Source organism: Salmo salar, chromosome 10 (genome assembly GCF_965601325.2).
Source record: "Salmo salar chromosome 10, fSalSal1, whole genome shotgun sequence".
Lineage (NCBI taxonomy): Eukaryota > Metazoa > Chordata > Actinopteri > Salmoniformes > Salmonidae > Salmo > Salmo salar.
The window spans coordinates 15956006-15970166 of record NC_138300.1 but is presented as its reverse complement, the minus strand read 5'-3'; positions in this window follow the sequence as shown (position 1 = coordinate 15970166).

Sequence of the window (14161 nt, the reverse complement as noted above, 5' to 3'; positions counted from 1 at the left end):
GACCGCTGCACTACATTACAGACGGAGGATCTTATTAATTTGATAACCTTGTCGCTGGAGAACGTGTAGTTTATTTATTATTTAAAAAGGCTTCTGAAGTTTGTCATTTCCACTTAGAAATTTCAGGCTTGATTTTCCCTTACGAAAAATGCATCAACCCCTACAAAAAAGTCCATGAATTATAATCCACATAATAATTCACATTTCCTGTTGCTGCAGGATTCTTTTCCTGCTGTAGCAAACTGGCTCAAATGAAGATCCTACATCCTGTACATTTCCCTATACATCCCAAATCTGTGGATATCTACATTACCAAGTGTGAAACCTGGAAAAGCCCGTTAATTATAGCAAATAGCCATGGTGCTAACAATGCCCCTCTCTTTCAATTCAGTTGTCTAACAGATTCCCTCTGGTGATAGACTTTCTTGTTGCTTATTGTCACCTGGAACACAGTGTCCTTACAAGAGGTTGTTCAGCTCCCTGCCTCCCTCTCACACAAACACAAACACAAACAGGTTTGTATTGGCAATTAGTGTGTGATGGTATGGTATACTATGCATGTATTGTATGTACCTTTATCAAAAATCATGTATTACTCACGCACACAAGGTGTTATACCATCACCAAAGTGAATTCAGCTATATATTGTTGAATGTTTGCTTTACAACAAGAGCCAAACAACAATATATAGTAAGAATTATGATAAGATCTCTTCCGCTTACTATAATGAGTTGAGTCAACATCCCATGATTGTTTCCCCTTTTAACATTGGGCCACTGTATGCTTCTAATGGGTGGTCTGTTTGGGTCATTTAGGTTTGCTAATAGCATGTTATTATTAGAAGGGCACCTATTGGTAGATGGGTAAAAAAAAAGCAGACATTTAATATCCCTTTAAGCATGGTAAGTTATTAATTACACTTTGGATTGTGTATCAATACACCCAGTCACTACAAAGATACAGGAGTCCTTCTGAACTCAGTTGCCGGAGAGGAAGGAAACCGCTCAGGGATTTCACCATGAGGCCAATGGTGACTTTAAATCAGTTACAGAGTTTAGTGGCTGTGATATAGTAGGTGAAAACTGAGAGTGGATCAACAACATTGTAGTTACAACGCAATGCTAACCTAATTGACAGAATGAAAAGAAAGAAGCCTGTACCAAGAAGGGTGCGACAAACAAAAAAGATCCACTCAGCAGTAGTCCTGTGGGCGAAAACAGCTCGCGGATGAGATTCCACATGTGAAAGTGAGATTCACATGTGGTTTCACATATGAAATTTAAGTACAACGTGAAAACATCTATTTCTCGTGTGAAAAAGCGATTTCAGATGTGAAACTACATATATGTAAAGGTGAGCACACCTGTCTGATATATAGGATAAGGAAACATGTTGTACTTTGGTATACAGCTTAATTATAGTACTTGGGTCAATCATTTGGTCATACAGTATCTCCCCTTATAATCTGGAAGTGGAAGTTGACTAGAAAAATCATGTTGATACAGTATCTTGTGTGTTTGTGGGGTGGATGTTCGCTCTGATTTGGAGCATGTGCTTTAAATCAAACTCCACTCAGCAATTCATGACGTACAATTCTTAGGTTCCCTTCAGTAAGCACTCTTCAACTTTTCTATGACCTCATGAACACATAACTATAATCACTCTCTCCACAAGTGTTATTATGTTTTACAAGGTCAGACTTTTAAGTAATGTGGCATATGAAGAGTAGCTATTCCCAAACCACAATTTTCCCAAAGGGACGTTTATGACATCAGAGGAAGTGAGGGAGATGAGGAAGCAGTCTAATGCTTTCCTGTGCTCCCTTGGTAGCTCGACGCAATATCCACCTCTACACCCCTCCTCCCCCACTCCCAGACTCCAGAGAACTCGACTACCTTCATCTTTCTATTCAACTGACCCCCCCCCCCCCCCCCCCCTCCCAAGGAGGCCACAGGACGTAACTAGTCTGTCATAGTTAGAGGAGCACTGTAAAAGCACTTTTTCTTCATGGGTTTGATTTCTACAGTCAAGTTTTACTGACTCATTCTACTGCTACTGTATTCTGTCACTTAACTTTAGGGATCCGGGCATTGTCATAATACTGACATAGTAGCTATATAACGCTTGCCGTAACTATTAATGACGAGCATTGACATATCAGTGAAAATGATGCAACCATTCATATCTACTACTACAACCAAGTAGACTCCCCTCAGACGCTTTCACATACGCGCTCATTGTAATGGTTGGAATGGAGTAACCGAAAGTTAAGTTGACCCACTGTTCCCTGGGCACCGTGGATGTCAATTAAGGCTGCCCTCTGCACCTCTCTGATTCAGAGGGGTTGGGTTAAACGCGGAAGACACATTTCATTTGAGTGCATTCAGTTGTACAACTGACTAGGAATCCCCCCTTTCTCATAGACTGACTGCTCATTAACAGATTACACAGTCCAACGCTGGGACTTCAACTTCTTCTGTGGGTGTGCTCCCAACCCATCCAATGGCCCGCTTCAATTAGACACAAGCCCATTTACATTCCTCTGACATGCTTAGCTGAACCCTTTTATCAACCCTTCCCCGAATACCCCTCTTCCCCTCTGTGAGCCCCCTAAACCCATCCACCACTTCAACACCCCTCCTCCCTGCAACAACCCCTCCATGGGTCAGGTCCTAACGGTACTGTTCTATTTTTCTCTAGCTCTCTTTTCCCTCTTGAGAGAGTTAGCAGTAATTATAGCCACAGTGGCAGTTGGTTCTGACATTCCTACAGGGAATATTCAAATGTTTTTTGTTGTTGTGACAGCAGTCCAAGCATTGTGCTGTCTGGTGTCCTTTGGCCTGCTGATCATGTTAAATTGGTTTAATCCCTTATTGAAAGGTCCACTATATCACATCTTCATCAAACATATACCCAAATGTTTTCGATATGTGAGGAATAGAGCACCTGAGTTATATTGTATTGCAAGACGGCACTCAGTGTGAAGTCAAAGATGGAGGTGATCTAGAAGTTGTAGCAACATTAGCCATATTATTTCGCCTTCCAAGATCTTTCTGTATTTTTTCAGTTATGAGAGCTGAAATAAAATGTCAAGGAAGATATGTTTTTTATTTATTTTGTTGTACTGTGGAGCGCATGCCTGAAATGTGGCTCTTTGCCAGGTTTTAATGACGTGCACTTGATTACATTTGCACATTGTTGATAACAGACTGATTTAATTTAAATGCATAATGAATTGCAACGCCTTTGCCAAGAGCTGGTAGCCTGAGATAAAGGAATAATAGGAGTAATTACAGTTTGTAAAATGCCATACTCAGTGTGTGCTTATAAAGAAGGCTGGTTTCAACTGAACTATGCTGTCCCAAATTCTAAATGACGTACCACACGTGATTTATGCTCTCAAGGTGTATTTGAACAGTGAATTTTTGCTGGGAGGAGTCTGGTCGATGTCTAGTTTAGCCTTTTATGGCTAAAGATTGGGCTGCTGCCAACAATGGAACAGATAGGGCTATGGCTTGTGCAGTTGACAGTATAAAGAATGAACAACATGGGGGATAGTATACATCCTTGTGGCACACCTTTGTTTATTGATTACGATGTAAACACACTCGACTGGGTGTAGAGCTTATACTGAGAGCATTAACTGGGCCTTACATTGTCAACCTTCAAGTGTATCCTTATTATGTCTGACTTCCTAGAGATGGTAACACTTTATTTGGATAGGCCACATGTAGATGCTCTACAGACTATCAGTAAAATTTCAACTAACTATCTATTAACCCTAACCCCAGCCCTAACCCTAAACTTAACTCTTACCCTAACCCTAGCCTTAGCCCTAACCTTAACCAAACCCTTATTCTAAACCTAACCCTAACCGTAACTTTAGCAAGCAGTTGCTTATCAACAGATAGTCAAGATACTATCAACAAACTATCTCAATAAAGTGTGACCCTAGAGATCAAGGTGTTCATTGTGTACCATTTGGCTGGTTGGCTTGGCCTTCTTTGAAAGCACAGTATCTCATCAACTGGAAGACTGTGAGACATGATGACAAAGCTGAATGATGGACACACTAGCTCTGTTTCCGAGTCGAGTTTATCACTTGGCAGAGAGTGAGCTGGATCTCCCTGTGGTCCAACTCTCCACGGTGATACAGGTTACAACTCTCCCTGGAAAGGGACCCAGACATCTTTCCCTCAGCACAGCGGAGAGTAGAGTTTGGCCCAATCACTACATTGTCCTTTCCCTCTGGGGGGTAAGAGACTGATGATTTACAGACAATTCAAGACTGATTTAAATGATTAGATTCTTAGCACACTGATGAAGGCTTTTAACTGAAATGTGCTGTTTTCTAGTAATAAATAGGTATTTGTCTATTCAGCTAAGTCAATCCATTATATCAACAACTATACCTAACATACTATACTGTATGTATTTTCAATTTTCTTTGTCTTCGCAAAACTGGCAAGCTACATTTATTTATACTTTTTTTGGTACAAATCAGAGAGGTTTTTTTAATCATGTTTCCTCTCTGTTTCACTTGATTGAGTGCTCCTCCATATTAATGAATATATTGAGCTGGGGGATGGGAGAGGGTTGTAATAGTTTAAATTGGGATGAGACACACCTTTTATGAGCATGCCTTTTACTTCCCAGCAGGGAGAACTGTTTCCAAACATCCCTTTTGTTCCTGGTGACATCAGGTGCCAGCTGGTACTTCCCCCGAATGACCCCTCTTTCCTGGAGCATCCATACAGGCGTAGACAGTACTGTCTGGTCTCTTGCCAGACGCAAATATTTCTCACTTCATTTTCCTGGAACAATCGGCCCCATTTCAATTCACACCTGAGCCAAGGTAAACAGACACAACAAAGTGAGTGGTCTTCCATGTAATGTTACGTAATAAGGGACATTTACTGTGAAGGATCATGGCATGGGATATGCCCTGTTGAGGTACAGAGGACCCCTGTCTCTGTTGCTTTGAGCTCCATATCATGATAGAGGAACTACTCATTGATTAACCCATGGAGGTTTATCAAGAAAAAAAGTCATTCAGATAAAGTGCACCGACTTAAAACCCTGAACTACTTCCTGAGAGAGTCAAAGGTGATGTCAAAAAGAATAATAATCACCATGGTCATTGTAACAATAGTAATGTGTCATAGTCATATTTGTCTGAGAGGTTGGGTATGCCGTCCCATGTCTTCCCCCTGGCTGCCCCACCTTTTATGGAAGGTTCCCAGCCATTCTAGGGCTCAGGCTCAGGGATGTGTCTGCATTGTGACCTCACTTCCTCTCTGACTAAGCCCTGTGTTACACACACACATCCTGGGTCAAGTCTTTTGGCCGGTCAGTTCGAGCCAGGTCATTGTTTAGGGGCGTCGTGCCTCTAGCATGGACAGTGTGTACCAACAGATCCCAGGTCAGGAAACAGGGCTGGAAAAAAAGACAAAGAACAGTCAAAACTTTGGCATGACATACTGTGGACTGTCCCTGCCATGTGCTTGTGCTACAGGCATTTTACAAGTTAATGGCCAGCTAATTACAGAAAATAGCTTACGGTTGTGAGTGTGACGAAATCAATGTAGGGCATTCCTCCGGAGAATTTTAGAACTTGGACGCTATCTCGTTGGCCAAATGTTATATGCTAATTTCACTTTGTTGCAGGTCATGTTGTTCTTCACATTACCATCTCTGGTAAACACACACTATATCAAATAAAATCAAAGGAAATTTGTCACATGCACAGGATACAGAAGGTGTAAACGGTACAGTGAAATCGTTACTTGATGAGTGGAGTCTATTGTTTAGACATGTAGCTAGCTAACTAAAAAATGAGTCACAATCCCAACTCATAATGTTACCAATGGCTCTGAGATACGCATAATATTACTACACAGATCATACTTGTAACGTTAGCTAGCGAGCCAGCCAGCCAGCTAACGTTAGCTAGCTAGCTAACAGTACGCTTTCACTTGCAATGAAAACGAATTTCTAACAAAATTAGAAATGTATATCTGAAAATGTAGCTAGCTAGACTCTCTTATCCGTACACATGGAGGAACGCCTCTCCCTCTCTGTCACGGATGCCATGGTTGCCCTTGGTTGGAAGATATAATCCGGAGACAGGTGTTTTATACAACAGCCTTCTTTCTGTGTGTTCTCTTTTCGACTCCCTCTGCATATTTGCATTCAAACGACTGAATTTTCTTCATCTCCTTAGCTATCATACTCTGCTTCCACCGGGCATTCCACTGATTTCAAACCTCGGTCCTCCAGAAAGTGGAGAGCTTTAGCAACACATTTGTAGTTCTTCATGATATCTTTCAAAAAAGCTGCATTAGATAAGGATTAACTACACATACTGAGCAGCTCGTGTTATATGCAGAAGCCTGCTACATGGCAGACCAATCAGAACACATCTATCGGCATGTCCAGCCCAACTTGTTCTCAACTGGCCTACCTGGTTAAATAAAGAAGAAATAAAAAACCAAATATATTTTTTTAAATCCATTATCTCAGCCAATCATGGCTAGCGGGAAGGTTCCTGACTTTTTCCGTGGCTAAACCAACTAGGCTCGTAATTGAACAATTTGTATTCATATTTACAGATGGCATACAAGTTTGTTATTAAGGTACATGGAAGTTAACATATTCCAGAAGGCATCTCTGCCCAAAAACGCATTTTGACAAATGTTACTCCTGTGATGTAGTGATGAGCACCATACGCCTAGTTTCCTGAAACGAGTCACATTTATAACCTTTCTGTTGACAGCAGAAATAAACCGTACTGGGGTACTTTGTTTTCTTATGCAAAACTGTATAAACATGAGCACAATGTTTATATATGCAGCAACATCTCCATTTTAGATGTGATAACAGGGACCTGCCTGCCAGCAGGGAATTTGTTCCATAAACAACATCCAGTGTGGCTGTCCCAGAATGAATTGGTCTGGAAAGGCAGGCTTTTGTTTGCCACTGACCAATCATTTTAGCTCAAGAACCTTCAGTAATACTTGACCTCTTAGGATCATCATCTGTCAATGGTGTTTTGAAATTTCAAAGACACAGAGACCTATTGAAAGTCATTTTTGGATGTAGAAACAAAAAGCCAGACATGGACTTACAATGTGATGTTTGCCGCAAGCTTGGCCTGTTAGTTAGTGGGTAAGCTCAAATTGGTTTAGGATTGGTCCATGGCGCATTCTTACATGGCAGTGCAGGGAGAGAGACCAAGACTCATGACCTGTCCAAATCCCATTTCCTGTTCGACTGAAAGACTCTGAAAAATAGAGAAAAGATGAGGAGAAAGAGGAAACTTGTGAAGGGGGCGTTACTCCAACAAAAGACTCTTTCCTCAGAGTGCAGTTCACCCTTTTCAGGGCTTGGCATAGTTTACTCCGCACCATGGTGACAAGCTGAAGAACTAGCAGTGTCAATGCGCCTGTGTCATTTCATTCTCCTGGTTCCCTCAAGAAAACCTCCACTGGGGGAAGTGAATTTCCCAAAGTTACTGTAACGTTAGACTCATCGTAAAGAGACACAATGTGACGTGACAGACATCCTAATATGTGTTTTGGTGGAAGAGTGGATAGTTCTTCGCTCCTGCTATAAGAGCTCAAACTTGACAGAGAGAGCTTCACAAAATAGAGCCTCTGACCTGATTCCAAACCAATGCTTTCTGACAGAGTAGATCGTAAGTGAAGGACCCAACTGGCCAAAATGTCCAATCAGAGTGATAGTGGGAGTTGCACAGTTCTATACAAGTTACAGTTAGGGATGGGGATGTCCTTCCATAGTTTGCATTTCTAATATCAGTACAAAAAGCCTTGCCAAAAGAAGCATGGGTTTGGATCCCACTCACACCATGTTATGTTATTAGCTATAATGGATGAGGCAAGTTAGCATGACGATAATATGGCAATGATACAGTTCATGCATCTGTGTCTTTGAACTTGACCAATACAAGAATAACCCTTTACAGGACAATGCCTATTTGACCTTTGCCTGAAATAATAATCTATCCAGTCATGACAAAAACCAGTGTACAGCAGCCATTAGTCTTTCTGAAAATCATTATCCATATCCACGACACAGTTAAAAATAAGAGTATACTGTTTGCCATGTCAGAACCGCAGAAATGAACGAGCAAAAACAATTTACTGAGTATATTTTTAAAAAAAAATGTTTTATCAACTGTTAGAGTACTTGACCAATTCAGTGTGTGACCAAACAGTGATTTTACCATCAAAGAATTAAGACTACACTAGTGGGATGAGCAAACGAGGTCTACACGTGACACCTAATGTACGCCCGAAACCGTTTGCTTGTTGTGACTGCATATTACAATGCACACATTAACACTTACTATTTTACTCTAATTCCAGAGAAACCAACCAAAACGAAAATATGTCTTTAATTCCTGCAGAGATTATTACTAGGAAAGATTTTTCTGCTTAAATTTTCCCACTGAAGCTGACAGATGATATTAGGATCTTTCATGACTGGATTTGAACACCAGTTTGATAACAGAAGACTAGTGACTTCTCTGTAGCTTGTTCTCACTTCTCCCCTCCCCACCACTCTTTCTGACCACAGCGATACGAGCCTGATATCTCCTTACATAACATTGTTCAAGATCTGTGCGTTTGGGCAAGTGTGTGTGGTTATTTTTTAGTCCTGTGTTTAAAACATAAAGCACTCTTTTGTCTGAGAAATTTGCAAAGCCCCTCTAATAAACGAGGGCTGGCCGAAAGGCTTATGCTGAGCTGGATCCCGTCGTGCTCAGATTTGCCCCCCGACAACAAAGGGAATCCGAACAGCTTTCTGGACAATGGTCTCCATGGAGATTTTTGCTCTCTTGTCCAGCAACAGATTATGTAGATGGCACACACAACCACGACACTTTGTCAGGAGGCAATGGTTCCAATATTCCACACACGGTCAGTCCTGGCATGTCCCGAACAGTCTCCCATCTTAGAGACCTTGGTGTTAACCCAGAGCATTAGGCTACTTCTCAAGGCTTCCCACAATTCTCACTTTAATGACAGGTACGTTTATGCTGTTACAGTATTCACAGTGAACACCATGACAACTGAAATAATAGAACTGAAATAACCAATAAAAATAAATGTTCACAACACCTAACGAATAGTGACAATTTTACACCATCTCCATTCCCAGTCCTGCATTTGATGATGAATCCCTCCTTTTGGGAATATAGCTCCCATGATTTCTTTGTCAATAAAAGGGAAAAGACTGAGCCCACTTGGCACACACTGGTTGAATCAAGGTTGCTTCCACGTCATTTCAATGAAATTACAATGAACCAACGTGGGATAGACATTGAATTAACGTCTGTGGCCAGTGGGAAGCGTCAACAATTTCACTTTAGGGGGTTGAGAGACATTCCAGGGACTTCACAGCTAGCCATGTGGAGATGATTACTGGTAAGGAATTTAAAGCCAAATGAAGTGCGGAGCATGTAGAACACATTGTTCCTTGCAATCTCACCCAATATGGTTGACTTGGCATCTCATTGGCATCTCTACTGATCATCAATCAATCAATCAAATGTATTTATAAAGCCCTTCTTACATCAGCTGATGTCACAAAGTGCTGTACAGAAACCCAGCCTAAAACCCCAAACAGCAAGCAATGCAGGTGTAGAAGCACGGTGGCTAGGAAAAACTCCCATGCCATTGCATTATGTGTCCTGAAAGCTTAACCCTGACTTTCTTAAATGGCAAGAATCTCACTACTATGCTCTGTAGGCCTACCTCTGTTTGGGAAGTAAATCAAATTGCAACATTATCATCTAAGATTCAATAATTCAATGCATTGTACTGATCAACCTAAAGTGTTTTGACCTGACAAGGTTGTCTTTTTGGTCTGCTTTTTGACGACAGTGCTTCTTTCTGTATGTTGTCTTTATGGTCAAGATGTCAATAAAGAGTCCCAAGCTGCGTTTTGGGTGGGGTTGATTGGCGCTATCTATACTGACTGTGAGAACCGGATGGAGGAAGGAGAAAAGTCACTTTTTTAGGGCTTCGGAGGGAAAAGGCAAGGATGTGGTGATTGTTATCTTTCATGAAATGTTGTTCTTCCCCTCCCCTTACAACTTATATTTGACTGGTTGAACTGGTGGAACTCTGGGGCTTGTTTGTTGATCTTAGAAACAAGATTTTAGATAAGTGGTGGATGGGTGGATAATTAGAATTGGAACTCACTTTCATGCTCGTGGTTGGTCAGGGACATTGAAATCCTGCTAAGACATTGAAGAGTAAGCTGTTAAGTAAGTTTTTTTCTATTTTCAACTATGCCATCCATACTACTTGTGCTTGTCAGTGCGTCTTATGTGCGAGTAATAGACATCTAGATATAGGACATACTTTGTTGCAGATGTGTTTCCATTTAACACTTAGGTCTACCTAAAGTAACATGAAACCCTAGGAGGCCTTGTAAAAACCATAGTAAATTCATTTAGCTTTCTGTACTCTCATTCATTGAGCATTTCCTGAGATCATATTCCTCTCGAATGCTTTATGAGAGCAGTTTAACACTGTAAGTACACCCACAGGTATTTTACGACCCATGACTTGAAGGGGTTCCAAAAACACCTACGCTACTCCCCACCTTAAAACCACCCCATTTTCTAACTCACGTCTAGGTAAATCACTTGTTTTGAGGGAAAGCAATAAGAATGGTTGTGGGTTTCCTCTCCACTCTCTTTTCCACTCTTGCTTTTCTTTTAAGGGGTTTCCTTTTCTACACTGACACCCGGCAAGGTCAACAGAACAGCAGTCATGTTACCAAACAGACTGAATTGATGTTGGTGTGTTCCGTAATGTAGTAGGCTACTGGGAAATAATTTGCTGCACTTAACCTGCCCTGCAGCACTTTGTCTCTTTCTTGTATGTATTGCTTTCTTTTAACATCTGATTTGCACTCAATACTTAATTCGCCGTCCAGACCAATGGCTACAGTATAATGCTAAACTACAACATAGACCTAGAGTTAGTACCGCCTATTGAGTTGAGTAGCCTATGCGCTCTCATTGTCCTCGCCGTCAGTTTCTAGGCTGTGTCAGGGTATGCTATGCTCAGACGTGACCTCTGAACGTGTGACTTTGACTTACAATCTCTGTAGCCTATACTTTTTGGTATCCTGTGAAAAATATGCTACACAAACAATGAATCAATTTAAGTCTGGGTATTTGTATTTGTATGGGTACATACTGTATATCAAACATATACTTGTATGGAGTGGGGGGGGGTGTATTGTACAAAATATGATCAACCCATAGACATTCAAGGCTTTTCTCAATCCAATGATTGTGTTGGTGTGACTGTACGGTTGTGGAGCTACATATTAGATGCAGATTATGTTGGTGTTGCGCCTAGAGAAGGACTGAGGTAATGATTGGGAGTCCCATAAGGCGGCTCACAATTGGCCCAGCGTCGTCCGGGTTTGGCCGGAGTAGGCCGTCATTGTAAAATAAGAATTTGCTCTTAACTGACTTGCCTAGTTAAATAAAGGTTAAATAAAAACAATGATGAACCAACCAGATGCAACAGAATGAAGAGATGGCAAAAAGAGAGTGGAATGGGTTGGTGGTGAGATGCCAAATTCAGCTGGCACAAGGACGTGTGGAATGTCAATGTTGAAGTATCATGATGGATCAATCGGAGCACGATGGAGCATTTCCAGTACTTGTGAGTCAACGGAGCCCTCCTCTTCCTTATGGGGCCAATGCAGGGGCGTGTATTTATGGATGCCATGGGAAGACAGGCTTGCCCCCCAAAAAATACCAAGAAAACTATTAAAAAACATTACATCATTTTCCCTTCAATTCGCAAGAGGCTGAATGTATCTCACAGGAGAAAGCATCCGAGTGAGCGAAACAGCGCCCCCTCTGTCTCCTACGTGTAGGCCATCTATCTGATGATGTTTGGTCCAAACGAGTATTACATTGTTGCCGCTCCTAGCATTGAATGCAAGGGAAGCCAGCGAGCATTTTGCCTTCCTTGATAACAAAAAAAGTATGAAACATTTGCCAATCAGCGTTGAGCTAAACTGAGCGAGCTCAACTGTGAATGGTCCTGGAGCACCGAAAAAAAGTGTCAGGGGAAGCCAGCTTAGATTTTGGCATCACTCCTATCAAATCGCATTGAGAGTATTAGTCATTGACAGAAACAACTTGAATTGCTGCATCTTGTTGTGTTGTTGTCCTCCGGTGGCTAGCTAGCTGGCTAGCTAAAATTGTCCCTTTCCTAAATTGCCATGGACGGAGATAGGGATTTGGGTTTTACTTAATTCTTTGTACTGGCCAATGATTATAATAGCGATTCTGATCCAACCATTAACTCATACATTGTTGTGCCCCTGGCCTGAAAGGATTGAAGTTAAATATGTAACTAGATGAAGGCTAATATTAACTAGCTAACGTTGCCCATGAATGGAAGTTAGACTAGCGAGCAAGCATTTTAGCCAGGTAGCCTAGGACAACAAAAATAAAAGCATGTACTGTATGACAGAGTGATCGACTGTTTCCTCAACATGAAAAAGAGGAGGATGGCATTGGCGTTTCTCTACAAGCAGGACGCACACGCACGCACACACACGCACACAGAAATCAGAACCTGGACAGCCACATTATATTTAGCTTACGTTGATTGGACTAAATTGTTTATGGTATCTTTTAGTTGTCACTGTGTTAGACTAAGCAGAGGTGATTTGATGATGTTGAAATGTTGAAGTTGAAATTGTGCTGGAATAGTGGAGGCAGCTCCTGTTTTCTTTGTTTAGTGATCCAAAAATGTTGGAAACATTAGCTTGCTTGATCATGCTGTAGGTCACGTTCTGTCTGTTACGTGCAATATGCTTTGTGGACTTCACTGGACAGAGGTTGCTATCCAGTTTTGGGATAAAACAAAGGTGTGGATGAATTTATTCTGCCCCTGTCTCTTCTTATTGTCTCGACCTTCAGGCCTATATATCACGATCGCCAAACAACGCAATTATCACAACACATTGGTTGTAATACGTAGGGCCTTGGTTTTACCAGTGATTTTACTCACGCACCACTACTGGGCCAATGTCACTTCATCTCCTTAACTCTCTCCTCTGAGAGTCATGAAACAAAGTCTGTGGAGCTCATAAAAGCACAAACCACTGTTTGTTAATTCTCTTTTTCCTTTCTTCTTCTCGCCCCTCCATGTATTTTTCTGCATGGCTACTCTCCCACTGACCGCTCGGACATTGAAGGGTTGGGGGGGGGGGGGTTAACTAGCCTAAGGTCCCAGCTGCTTTGGTTCACATTCGCAACAATGCGAGTCATCAACTATCCCTGACCGTCTGAGTACACAAATTAGGATCTGTTAATGAAAGACGACACTTGTCGTTTAAAGTCAGGTGCTATGTTCTCACATTATATAGCGACATTATATAGCGACGTCATGCAACCCAGTGAAATATAGCTCGTTTCATACATTTTCAAAACCCTTTTTGTAAAGAAATGTGTCAAGTACAGCAGCAATGTGTACTGTAGCAAATTATTATAGTGAAATTATTAGTATATGAAGTCCAGAGAGCTTATCTGGATGGTCCATCTATGTGCCCATTTGCTTTAGTTTCATGCTGATGTTCGCCTCAATTAAGCCACGTCGGGAGCAACCACTATAGGAGGATAAGTGGGGCTGAGTCCTGTCGAGGATGAATTCCGTCTAAGTAAAGGGGATCAAAAATAAACAAAGAAAGAGGAATGGCAGTGGAGCTTCCCAAAATGTAAGACCCTGTGTCTCTCTGCATGCAGGCTTTTGCTCTCACTTGGTTTGATGGTCCAGAGAGCTGACAGCGATGGTGCCAACGCTCGCTCACAGACGACCAACTGGAGCATGCATATAGATATTCTCCCCCGTCAAAGAATGCACCAAAGAGACCTCTTGAAGGAAGGGTTTCCTTAGTTAGTTTTCCATGTTTTTCTCTTTCCTTTCAGTCATTTTCCTCACTCTATGCGCTCTCTTTCACACACAGACACAAACACGTAAGGATTTAAAGGAAAATATTTAATTACAAGAAATCACGAGAAAATGTTATGACGTGATTGAATAGTTCTATGAATACATCAATACTTGGTGAAAGGAACTTTGGCATTACAGAT